Genomic DNA, 14,477 nt, shown 5'->3' with positions numbered 1-14,477 from the left:
TTTGGTGGTATATTTGGTTGGTACTGATTGGTGATTAGGTAAGTGGAAGTTTATCCAATATACAGAGGTTATGCTAGGTTATGAGGTTATGATTTGTCACATAATCATTGTAGAGGTATTGGGATTTAATTTTAACTGTTTAGGCAATTAGTTACTTTGGTTATTTATGAGGTAGGGCTTTGGGTGGTGATGACAGGAATCCTGTGTGGTGAGTGAGGATGGCGTACACCGAATGATAGTGTATGGGTAGGTATGAGGTTAATGGTTTTAAGGCCCTTGTAGGCTACCTAGGTTTAAGTTCTTATTCCCACATATGGTTGTTGTCCTTCAAGGGATATGGGTGGAATTCTGGGGTGAAGTTTGTCATCCATTCAGTGGATGGTGAATATAATGGGGATTTTTAGACAATTGTTTCATTAGTAAAGGAATGGAAGTTTGTTCATTAGTATATCCATTGGGTGATCAGGAAGTGGCTTTTAGGCATGATGGCATGTCAGTGATCTTCTTTGACGTGGTGTCATGGGGCATTGCAGGTTTTGTGGTACATTCTGCTTGGGTAGTTTGCTGGGCTTGGGTTTACTGTTTGTGGTGCAGTTCAGGTCGTACTGTTAAGGCCATGATGGTGGTTTAAATGCAATTTTGTTCTTAATGAGTAGTTGAAAGATGATAAGATTACTATTAAATGGAATATTGAGAATTTTCATGTAGTTATTATACTTACTGGGTAGTGAGATGGGGCTGCAATTTTATGTGAGGGTATGCAACTGTCTTTGCATGGTTCAATTTGCTGTGTTTGGTTGTATGGTTAGCTGGTGATGACCAGAGAATCATTATGAAGCTTTTATTGATATGGTAGTGGTGTAACTTGAGTATTTCAATCATAGATACTGGGTATGCTAGGTTATGAGGTTAGGGTTGGTTACCTTAATAGTGGAGAGGGAACAGTGGTTACTTTCAGCTTTTAGGCAACTGGCTAATTTTGTTATTTATAGGATAGGGATTTGAGAGGTAATCACATGGACACAGCTTGGTGGGGAAGGATGGGGTGCATGCAATGATGTTTGGCCTAATGCCTTAATGAAAGTTACACGACTGGAAGTTTGGCGGGAGAGAGAGAGAGGGAGAACAACCTGGTCAGGCTGGTGGGTGGAGAAGAGGGGCAGGCTTGCCCTCTTCTGTTCCCCTTCTGGTGTTGGATGTGCAATTCAATAAGTTGGGAAGGAATGTGAGCAGTTGTTGTGTTGGACAAGTTAATAAGCAAGCAGAGCTGCTTATTTGGATGGTGGTGTAATTCAATAAATTCAAGGTGAGCGGGGTAACGCTGCCTTGTTAGTGCAAGAATAAGTGAGCAAGTCAGGGACGCTGCTTATCAAGGGTGAGTAGTAACACTGCCCTTATGGTTATCTTATATTTTCTTTCATGGATGTTATTATCACCTGTGTCATGTTTTGGTTGAAATTTTTAACTATTGGTTAACAATCATGCTTATGGTAGTTTAATAAAGGTTGTCAAATGTCATTCGGTGTTTGTGTGTTTACTGAAATGGACCTGGTCAATTGTTCTTATATCTTTCCTTTATAGACCTGGTGTATAGAACACTCTTCCTCTTGTTTAGAGCTCTTGTATTTCCAATCAACAGGAATATCATTAGGCCTCTCTTCAAGGTTACCTTGTCTTTTAGTATAAACTACTTTTCCTTTTTCTGTCCTTTATGTGGTTCACCATCTGTCTCAAAGTGAATGAACACCATTGTCTCAATTTCTTTTCCTTTTCTAGGCTGATCTCCTTCGGCAAAGGATTTATTTTCAGTTTTACTTTGCTTTTCCCTGCTCATGTATGCCTACTGCCTAGAGTCTTTAAAAATGGGTTTAGAAGTTTGACCAGCTACTGCTTCTCTCTCTTTAAATATCCTATTGAAATATTACGTATTATTACATTCTCCTTCTCAACATTCACCTTTTATTCAGAATCTTCCATTTCAAGGGATTTCTAAAGAATCTTGAAGGAAAATTTAGATTTCAGTTCAAGAGGTGTAATTTTCATGCTTTCTATTTTCATTTCCTTAAAATACATCCTTTCCTTGAGTGTTTTCTTCTTTGCAGTTCTTCTACTCACTTCGGCTTCCTGCCTTGCAACATTTTCAGACTGAAATAATAATTCTACTTCCTGTTTTGCAACACTTCTAAGCTGCAATAGTTTGTATGTGCCTTCCTTATACAGTTTATTTCCTGTAGTTTGCTGTATAGATGTGCATTCTGAAACATCTCTTTAACTGGTGTAGTTTCTTTACTCTCTTTGCATCCTTAGTTAAAAATGCTGTGTGTTTAGGGCTTCCAAAAACTATGCTTTGGTCTTTGTTGAAGTGCCTCTTTCCCTTTGCCTGTGCAACTCTTCAGAGGAAATCCTTTCCTATTATCATATCATACATTAAATTTGGAGTGGAAACCAGACAGAATACATTTACAAACCTAGTTTATACTGCTTTATTAGTAATAGTTTCTTTGTTACATACATACTGCCCTTTTTAAAGTGTTGCTGTACTGCCAGAGTCTGACAGTATTTATAGTTGTCTGTCACTAATTAAGAATTGCATGATACTATGTGATTGCACAGTAACGGAATGCAGTCACAACCATTCTAAAAGATCTAGAGGCATCATCACTAGCATTCTTTATTAGAAGTTATAGTTTTCACTGATTTAGAGATTTAGAGTCACTTTCACAAGTACAAAATCAAGATATGTAATCCATTTTCCACATTTAAGACAGAATGTGTCTAAGGTTATTACATTTTATCACCGACATTGATATAGGTTGCAGTGCTCAGATTTATATATGGTTTCATGGCATAATAGTATTTCTACTACCATAACAAAACATATTAGAATTGTAAAGGCTAACTTGACATACTCCCTTTTTAAAGCAGTAGGTAAAGACATTCTGAATTTCTTACATGAAATAATTTATTATATTTTCTTATGTTAGCAATTTGCATTAAGTTACAAAATTGTGAAAGTACGATTTTGTTATGAGCAAATGTTCAGCAATTAACACTAGCTCTGGTAAGTAAGGACTTTTTACTTTATCATATTCCTGGAAATCAGACTTCTCCATGCCCACAGAGGATCACAGCATTTTTTTCAGCTAAGTCAGCTGATAAGATGCTATCCCAGTCAGCTCAGTTCAATCCCTCTAGGTAGGGGAAGCATGTCAATCCATCCACAGCAAAACTACCGAATGCCAGAAGATAAAAAAAAAAAAAATGATAAAGCAACTTTCAATGAACCTCAACTTTTGGCAGGGGGTAAACTCCCTCTACCCCCACTAGAGGAGCACCACCCCAAACTTATACATATCTATGCTGAGGCTGTTCAACAGGAGAGAAAAGAGAAAGCTCCGCTGTTGGCAAAAGTTGTTTTGGCAGCTTTTCTTTGATGTACTAGTATTTGGTAGATTTGTCGTCAGTGCACTGCTGGCCTCCCCATGTGGGAATAACATTGGAAGGTGGTAAAGTACACCTTGAGGTCTTCCCCTCAAGTACGTTGTTTAAACTGTGCCACTATTCTTAGGGAAGCCATTGACTTGGCTACCATGACCATCTCTTGGGCTATTGCTGCTGCTGTGGTGTGCAGTAACTGCTCTATTCTGATCGTCTTGGCATATAGTTTCACACATAGGTGCAGCCATTAAACTTTCCAACACACCACAAGACTGTCTCACTCTCTTTTTGGGAAAAAATAATGCACTCAATTTGGCAGTACTTTCTTTAAACTTTTACATTAATAACTTGTGTCAAAATGCCCACTGCATTCCTCTAGAGCAAAAGACCAAAGCACCTAAAACCAATGGTCTTTTAAAAATGGAGTTCATTATATACAAATTTTGCTATCCATCTTCTACCGCTAGGAAACTATTTGTGTTGGTAGATCTCTCTGGGTTCTTTGAACAGGAACAGCTTCTACTGTCTCCTTCTGAGTCTTCCTCATAGTGGTTGAGACTCTCTCCCAGAGACACTGCTCTGGACACCAAGTCCCTTTTTACAAGTGGCAAACACTCTCTGTTTGTGCTTCTTCCAGCCCTCATTTTATACTACCTTCTCTAGTTAATTAAAAAAAAAATTCTTATTATATCTCCCAGTATATCATTCTGTTCTTAAGTGTAACCTGGCAGAAACCCTTCTCGTTTAATCAAAACTTCATTTTATTTCCAATGAACTCTGTGTAACAATGCAACCTACAGAATTAATTTACAGAGAGCTTACATAAACACACTGCAATTTATGTGTGTGTGTGTGTGTGTGTATATATATATATATATATATATATATATATATATATATATATATATACACACACACACACACACACACACATACACACACACACACACACACACACACACACACACACACACACACACACACACACACACACACACGCATAGCCAGAGAGAAGAAGAACAGAATACACTTTACACAACCAACCAAGCAAAAAGCAGATGTGGTGGGGTAATTGACTACCTCGGAAAATGTATTCACACTGTTACAGGGAATACAGGTAAACTCTGCACTGAGACAACCAGAACTCAAGATAGAATTCTACATTCTTGAGCTGTAAAATATAGATTTTACCACTGAGCCACTGTGGTAAAACAACATCACTAAAAATGAACTCTTCTACATAATTAACACATATTAAAAAAAAGAAAGAGACACATGCAATAGTAATGACCAAATGCAAACCAGATTTTAAGCTGGTGAGTAGTTCAAAATAGAATTTAAAGTTCAAACTTTACCTAAGTTGCTTCAATTTCTGCATACTTAACTGGACCATGGATGTTGCCTGTTAAGCATATTAAGCAAAATGCTGTGCTATTTCTGATGCATTGATTTAAGTAAAGTACTGGACTCAAACCAGGAGGGCCTATTATAGCTAAAATAAGCTGCCCTCTGCTAATATGCGAATTCCTCCATCATGGATATCATGATTGCATTGCTATGACAATAACGGCAGAGCAGTGTGAGATCTGCTAAAGTGATTGTAGTAAATGGCTGAACACACTGAATCATTACTGTATGCACAGTATTCCAAATGCTGCTACAGACTGTGAGGAACAGTGTTTGACCAGCTATTTAACAGTGACTGTGTCTGGAAATTCACACCCAGCTTGGCCAGCATCTTTGGAACACTTATCAATAGTTGCTCTTTAGTGACATCTACTGGTGGGACATCGAAGCAGATTGGTTAACAACAGGAAAAATGATTCAACTCCCCAGGAGTGAACCTGCAAGCCATTCTTAGAACTATAGACCATTAACTTACTTTCTGACAGTATATAAATTATATCCTAAAACTGATGTAGACTTCCGCCGTGGTGCAGCGGTAGCATTGCTACCTCACAGCAAGAGGTTCTTCCATTCGATTCTCATCTTGGGTTGGGAGTACCTTCTGTGTGGAGTCTGCATACCCTCCCCGCAGTCGAGTGGGCGTTCGAAAGACATGCGTTGAATGGGCGAGCCTTTGTTGAAGGTTGGGCGTCAGCCTGGCAACTCGACACCATAAAAACCAACTGCTAATCATTAGCGGTCCCGAGTTCTGCTGTGGTGACCCCTAACCGGGAAAAGCCAAAAGACAAACAACAACAACATCCTAAAACTGATGTAGACAGAGTTTATAGTCATTTTGGAAAAAGAAAACAGTTATGTATATTGAACAAAAAGGAAATAAAAAAGTCTAACGGAACAAAAGATCAGCTGTTGCTAAAAAGCCATAATAAAGATTGTTGTAGAAAGGGGAAGAATCTAAGTATGACATGGATAGATTACACAAAAGCATGTGACAGCACCCCACATTCATGGATAGTGTAACTAAGCAATTACATCACAGAGACTATTAAACAGTGGCAAACCACTTTGCCTCTAAGCCACAGCAAAGGCCCGATTATTATCCAAGGGATAAAAATTCAAAAGGAGAAATTCCAGGGTGTTTCTTTGTCACTGTTACTGTTTTGTCTTCTTAAACCATTAAGCCCTTTACTTAATAGGTTAGGCAATGGTTAAAATTTAACTCTTAGAAACAAACTTGTTTAAACATCTCATCTACTTTTTTTTTGGATGATTTAAAATCGTATAGTTCATCACTTAAAGCTCTTAAAGCACAATAACAAATTATTAAAAGTTTCTAAGATGATATAAGAGTTACATCTGGTATTGATAAATGTGCAAAAGTAACATTTATATAAGGAAAACTGTAGCACCAAGAAAATAGTAACCTGGGACAGGAATGCCATATAAAGGAACGTGATCAGGAAGGGTAGTATAATTACTTGGGAATATATGAAGAGCCAGCTATAAAGCATAAACAAGTGAAAATAAATCTCAGTAAGGATTACTTTGGAAGACTAAAAGTAATATTGAAAGCTGCTTTGAAATTTAGAAATAAAATCCAAGCTATAAATCAGTTTGCTCTTCTTGTTCTAGCTTACAAGCATTCGTGTAATTGACTGGTCAGAAATAAACTTTGAACCAGTTAGACAAGAACACAAGAAAAATGCTGCATGCTTATGACATGATATATAACAATAATACATACCAAGATTATATATTCCTCATTCTGGAGGAGGTATGGGCCTTCTTAAAACTGAATATGTGTATAGATCTGCAGTAATGGGACTGCATGGATATTTGCTCGCCTCACTTCATCACAACAGAGCGAAAGCTCTAAAGCGTGAAGAGGAGAAGTTTGACATGACAGCTTTGCTTAATTTATTAGAAGCAGTTCATAACAAAGTGGGAATGGAAATAAAAACAGAAGTAGGCAAAAGCAGACAGCAACTGAGTGTGACAAAAAAAGAGAGAGCATGAAGAGAAGAATCAGATGAGAAAGAAAGAAAATCGGAAAGTCCACAAATGTAGTGGCAAGTATAGAGCTCTTCTGCAACAGACTTATGTTGGTCAAGATCTGACACAGAAATAGCTAAGGAGAGGCGAACAAAAAACAAAAGATGACAGGCTAAAAATGGCTGCCCAAGATAGTGGACTATGTATACATTAGTTAGTGGGAGAAAGAGAAAAATATAGGTTCTATAAAACAGAACTGGAAACAGTTGCACATCTTGTTGCTGCATATGATACACTCATAGCTGAAGGTCTATACACTCAAAGGCACAATAATGTGACAAGATGGCTGTACTCGGGATTGTACAAGCACTACAATATAGAAGTAGCTGAGAAGTACTGGAAACATGAACCATAAAGCATTATAAAGAATGATGAAGTTTATGACACAGAATTACCCATTACCAACAGCTCAAAAATAAATGTAAGAAAAACAGCTATAACAGTTCAAGAAAAAAGATAAAAGCATCACTGACCATTGAAATTGCTACATTCAGCTATTACAATGTGTTACGTACAGAGAGACAGACAGTCAAAAAATCCAGAGTCTTGCATCAGCAATTACAGCAATGTGGGGAAAGATACCCAGACAGTTCTAATAGCATTTGGAGTGATAGGACTAATAAAAAAAAAGAATTTATAATCGTACTCAACTCATTACATCCGAGTGATGCCTCCAGGTGCATCTGCTGTTACCGCCTACTGATGCCTCTAGGTGTCAAATATTGCTTGTTCATATTTACATGAATAATTTCAAAACCATGCTATGTAAACGTTTTTAAAATATTTCATCTTAAAGCTTACATAATGACAAACTCAACTGCATTATTTGACCTCTCTCTAGCACAGATAAAGAGACATTAAGTGCTGTTTTTATGATATTAATTTATATAGATATAATGTTCACTTTTTCTAAATATCTCAACAAACAAGAAACACAGACAGAACTCCTTAGCCTCATATGAAAGCTCTCAGCTAGATAAATAAAATGCTTCTGACAGCATGCGTGAGTGGTTGCTGAGGTACTGTAAGTTGTTTGCAAAATATTACAAATATAATAGTTACTGTGTTTACTGTGACTTATAAAGCACAGTTTAAGGCCTAGAACTTAAAGAACACTACCACTATAAAAATAGCTTGTGCTGAAGAGTTTGCTATTTATACTTCTTTCATAACCCCTATGGTTCCAGAATTTGTTTGAAATGTGACAACCATAAATTGATTTTGTCAAAATGATTGGGCTCCGCCCATTGAAAGTTAGAGTGCAAACTTCCAGAGCTCCATTGGAGTGAATGAGTTAAATGTGTTAACAATACATGTAAATCCATATGAACTGCAGAATGAGACAATTCTGGATACATTGTGGGTGCTGAGAAGAGCACACAAAGTGAACATCAAAGACTGGAACAATTCTAATTTCATGAATTCTTATTTTACACTAACTTAGGAAAGAAGTTCCTTCCTGTAATTGTATTAAAAACCCAAAACTCAGACAAATTAAACCAAGGCATCAACTTTTATATGGAGATATCTTCACTAACCCATGTCCTTTCTCCAAAAACTGTCTCAGTACTTCACATCCCACTTGTTTACCACCACTGGACTGAAACTAATAATCTTAAATAAACAGAGAGTCCAAAAATTACAGATTAACCCTGCAGTACTATAGGCCACTTCAAACAAGACATACCCCAGGATTCAATAAACTCCGTGCAGGAATAGTGTTATACCTGCACAGAGTGAATGGTCTCCATTTCTGCATAGCCTTAACAGCAGTGCACCTTAAATATTCATGAAGGCGCACTACTGATAACGGCTTAACGAACATTACTCAGTGCAGGGGGCATGTTTTATTAGACACTTCCTAAGTGCTTTTAGTTACACTTCCTAAGTGCTTTCAGTGTCTGCAGACACTAAAAACCCATATTTAGCTAGGATAAAATGCAGGGGGTGTGTGACAGGTACCTTCACACACACCCTGCATTGCCAAAGTGCCATATGGTACCTTCTAACTGGTTTTAGTGTCCACAGACACTGAAAGCAGGAGTTTAAATTGGAAGCAATACATAGGATGTCTGACAGGTACTGTCACACACCCCCTGCAACGTGAAAGTGCCGTACAGCACCTTTAACATGTCTCAACCTCTTAGAGCAAAACACTGACCAAAGCCTAAAATGCTGGCGGGACAAATAGGGACAGATCATAAATATTGCCTTTACAAACGTAGAAAGTTTATAGAGAAACAGGGTTTGTATTAACATAACAACATGTAGGGAAGGATTACAAGTCTGAAACTCAAGTGTATGTCATTATGTTGTGACTTCAATCCTGATATGTCCCATACAGACTTAAACAGTTGATAGAATGACAGGTAGTGCATTACCAAATATGACTTACAAGTGGTACTGATAATGTAATTAAAGTGCTTTTATTAATTTTAAGTTAAGTTTAAACATAGTTGAGTAGGTTTGCACATTATGACCCTCTGCTCAGCATTGCTTAAACATCTCATAGGAGCTAAATGCAAATGTATAGCTAACATCCTTACTGACAAGATAGCGTAGTGGTTAGAGTCCCAGCTTTGCATGCAGAAATTCCCAGTTTGACTACCAAAACAAGCACTTTATTTTTATGTGGGAAAGCATTGTTAACATTATTTTATGTTAAATTATGTAGTAATTGATATTTGTTACCCAGGGTAGTGTAGCTGGTTCAAAATGGAAGTGTGAATGCATATAACGTGAAATTACCCATGTATGCACAGGTGTCCCATACAGTATAGTCACACCCCAAGGTAATGTAATGAAAGCACATAGGCGGACGTCATGTAAAGTAAATCATATGCACTTAATAATATGTCAGTAATGATGAATTAATCTACAACTCTAATATTTCTTTAAAATGAAAACTGAGCAATGCTAAGCAGTGCTCAGCTCTGCTTAGCCATTTTACACATTGCTTAGATGTAAATTCTAAGCAGCGGTCAGCTCAGCTAAGCAGATTTGTGCACTGTTAAGCAGTGCTCAGCATTTACCCCTTAAAGCACTGTTCAACTTATCTTAGCAGATTTGCACACTGCTTAGCTGAACTTAGCATTTTTAAAATGGTCCAATGACAGCAAAGGCTGGGAATATGGCCTTAATTAAACAGCATTGGTAGGAATACAGCCATAACCTGTTTAGTCCGATCTCTGCAGGAACTGTGTCTGTTTTTGGAGAAGGAGCACACTTTTTGGTGCAGGGCTCAAGCATTCAGGAGTCCAGGGTCATGGTTGGGCTCCTCATAGAAAAGCATGATGACAGACTGCTGCAGGGCCAGTACCAGGGCTCTCAGTACAAAGTGGATGCCTGGGACCATCTGGCATGTGACCTCACCAGTGCCACTGGAATCCACCGAACTAGTGAGCAGGCATGGCATTATTATGCTGACCTAAAGTGGAGGAAGTGGGAGCTCTTGGCCAGTGGATCCAAGATATATGGACATGGAATGCTCAAAGACTTTTGTATGTATCCAATCCATAGCTGTACCAAATCCTAGGCTGAGTACAGTGGATATAAAAAGTGTACACATCCCTGTTAAAATGCCAGGTTTTTGGGATATAAAAAAATGAGACCACAATAAATTGTTTCAAATCTTTTCTGACCTTTAATGTGACATATAACCTGTACAATTCAAATGAAAAACAAACAAATCTGTTAGGGGAAAATATAAAAAAATGAAGAATAAGCTGGTTGCATAAGTGTGCACAACCTTAAACTAATACTTTGTTGAAGCACCTTTTGATTTAATTACAGCATTCAGTCTTCTTGGGCAAACACCTGCCATCAATTAGAGACTCTGATTAACCCCAAATAAAGTTTAGCTTTCCTAGTAGGATTTTCATGACATTTATTCAGTTGCCTGTTACAGCAAAAGCCATGATTTGCAGAGAGCTTACAAAGCATCAAAAGGATCTCATTATTGAAAGATATCAGTCAGGAAAAGGGTACAAAAACATTTCCACAGCATTGGATATACCATGGAACACAGTGAAGACAGTCATCAAAAAGGGAAGAAAATATGGGACAACAGTGACGTTGCAAAGAACTGGATGTTCCTCTAAAATTGATGAAAAGACAAGACAAAAACTGGTTAGGGAGGTGGCCAAGAGACCTACAGCAACACTGAAGGAGCTGCAGGAATTTCTGACAAGTACTGGTTGTGTACTACATGTGACAAAAATCTCCTGTATTCTCCACATGTCTGGACTATGGGGTAGGGTTGCAAGACGGAAGCCTTTTCTTACACAGAAAAACATCTAGGCCCAGCTAAAATTTGCAAAACAATACATCAAGTCTCCCAAAACCATGTGGGAAAATGTGTTATGGTCTGATAAAGCCAAGGTTGAACTTTTTGGCCACAATTCCAAAAGGCACGTTTGGCACAAAAACAACACTTTACATCACCAAAAGTACACCATCCCCACGGTGAAGCATGGTGGTGGCAGTATCATGCTTTGGGGTTGCTTTTCTTCAGCTGGAACTGGGGTTTTAGTCAAGGTGGAGGGAATTATGAACAGTTCTAAATACCAATCACTTTTGGCCCAAAACCTTCAGACATCTGCTAAAAAGCTGAAGATGAAGAGGAATTTCACCTTTCAGTATGACAATGACCCCGAGCATACATCCAAATCAACAAAAGAATGACATCATCAGAAGAATATTAAAGTTTTGGAATGGCCCAGCCAGAGCCCAGACCTAAATCCAATAGAAAATCTGTGGGGTGACCTGAAAAGGGCTGTGCACAAGAGATGCCCTCACAATCTGACAGATTTGGAGTGCTTTGCAAGGAAGAGTGGGAAAATATTGCCAAGTCAAGATGTGCCATGCTGATAGACACCTACCCAAGAAGACTGAATGCTGTAATTAAATAAATAAGTGCTTCAACAAAGTGTTAGTGTAAGGGTGTGCACACTTATGCCACCAGCTTATTGCACATTTTTTTATTTTTTATATTTTTCCCCCTAACAGATTTGTTTGTTTTTCAATTGAATTGTACAGGTTATAGGTCTCATTAAAGGTGGGAAAAGTTTTGAAATGATTTATTTTGGTCTAAGTTTTATATCACAAAAATCTGGCATTTTAACAGGGGTGTGTACACTTTTTATATCCATTGTATGTGATAGACAGGTATGCATAATGTTTGTTTTCTCCCCCTACAGCTGCAGCGGAGAGAGCTAGCAATGCCGAGGCCCATGCCGACAGAATGACAAGGCTGCACTGACAGGCTGGTGATTACAAATCTACCTTGCAGTATATAGTGAAATAAATAAGAAAGAGCACATTGTTTACTGCCAGTAGGTGCAGTGTGTTCTGTGTCTAACGGTTAAATAAAAGTTTGTCAAAATAATATTGATCTACAGGATATGCAGTAGTAAAGCACTGTGTCATATAAGTGAAATAAAGACCTAAACCACTAACTGTTGTGTTTACTCTGGTATGTTGTTATAGAAATAAGACAGGTTCTTTGCAGCAAATATGACTTTAACACATGAATTAACTGAGGTTGTTCTGAAAACCAGCTATTATGGAAAACAGTAGATTGTGTAGCTGTAAAACAACATATAAATGAAATATAACATATGTTATGCACTAAGATCTGAACCCTGAATAGTAATGTCCAATGTATTATAATGTGTCCCCTGCTGCATTGCCTTGTGTTAACCTTTGCTTTCCAGAGTGCATTATTTCAAGGATCAATGCACAGTACACTATCTGTCATGCAGGAATCTCAGGATTACAAAAGTCAGACTGTCTAACCCACAGAGTATTAGTCAGAAAACAGTCAAACAAGAGACAGCAGTTACCCAGTAGCTCAGTGTGATGCAAAATAGCATTGTTGTTCATTTTAGTACACTCAGACACAGTTCAAATCCAGGGAGTGGTACTGAAATGTGTGCATATATACAGCCAAGAAATCTTGAAAATGTGTAGAAACAGTCAGTTAGTGGTAACAGATATTTTCTCCAGAGGTCATACAGGTAAAGAAATGTTTGTAGTAGCTGTATGAAGGTTATACCAACACACCGTGTACAACTGTCTCACTGTCCAACCCCATACCTGCAAATGACAGCAGGATAGGTACATACACCATGCACTCTTCCGGATGCATGTCTCTCAAGTGTCATTCTGTCAAAGCTAGTGGTCATTGCTGTCAATCACCTTGGACACATACGAATCCAGGTGAAGTATGCCAGTAGCAGACTCACACAACATCAGTGCAGGGTAACCCTTGTCATATATGTAACCCTGACATGTACAAACCCCTCTAGTAATGTAGCCATAGTTCTCCCACTCTGCCCCATACCATTACTGGTTGACACTCTAATGGGTATGTATATACTGCAGAAACTATGGACCATAGGTAGATGTAAAGTGAGGGTAGACCTGTAGAGTATTGAGCAGTACCGTTGTGAAAAGTAGAAGCCTATACAGTTGTTAATGGACTGTTTTCTCTACCCCCACCCCTCATCTGCATCAATAATTATTATTCATATACTACAGGTATGTTGTTCTCAAAACCTATTGTTGGTAAATATGTTCTATTATTGTTCATTTATTTAATTGATTGCATATTAACATACTTTGTTGAAATACCATTATTGGTGGCCTGTTGCTGTCAGTGTAACTTGCATGCTGCTAAAATGCTTACTGTTGTTCCATTTATGCATGTGTTTTGTTTGCTATGAAACTGTTTCAAATCTGTTGGTTTGGGTTAATTGGAACACCCACGCATGCTTTTATAACTAATTTTGAAATGTTCTGTTCATGACTAACCAATATATCTTGGAAATCCAGCACACCATAGCAGGTTTGGGAAGGCCGATCTTGGAGGAGCCACTGTCCTGCCTTATCTGGCTGTAGCACAGGTTCCCAGCATGTGTGGGACCCAACCTGGAACATCTTCCTCTCCTGGTTCTGCACCACCTTTGGATGGAACCGCCTCAGGGGGATGAGGCCCCCCCCCCACCAGGTGCGGGCATGAAGACGAGCCCATCAGCCACAACATGTTTTGGGGTATGGTGCACAGCGTCATCTGCTACGAGTTGGATGGACAGCTGCTGCCGCCTCGTGCACTTGGAGGGGCAGCCTGCCCCTGTCATCCAGCCCTCACCACAGCCCCCACCCATGGGCAGTGACCACTGCACCTTCAGAGCTCTAGACCTTAGGTCCTCTGTATCCATTTGGGGGCTCATGGGCTTCTGATTCCCAGCCACCTTCCTTGTCCAAGGTGTTTACCCCCCATGTGTCATATACCACCCCTGTCTGTTGTCTTGTGTGTCTTGTCTGTCTGCAAATGCAACCTATCCTACCCAACCTACCTCCCCAAACATACCTACAGCCCTTCCCCAACATCCTATTCTCACCTTTAAATAAAGGGCATCTGTCCCGCAAAAAAATCATTGCCCCATATATAGCTCTACATTTCACCACCATGTCTAGTGATGTAAAGCAATTTACAACCAAATTACTCTACAAATATGTGTTGCCAGCACCCCTCCCTGTGGGGTGTGAGGCTGTAAATACCAGTTTATCCACATCAG

Source organism: Protopterus annectens, chromosome 11.part0 (genome assembly GCF_019279795.1).
Source record: "Protopterus annectens isolate FY-2018-M chromosome 11.part0, PAN1.0, whole genome shotgun sequence".
In the NCBI taxonomy this organism is placed as follows: domain Eukaryota; kingdom Metazoa; phylum Chordata; order Ceratodontiformes; family Protopteridae; genus Protopterus; species Protopterus annectens.
This window is presented reverse-complemented; position numbering follows the sequence as displayed.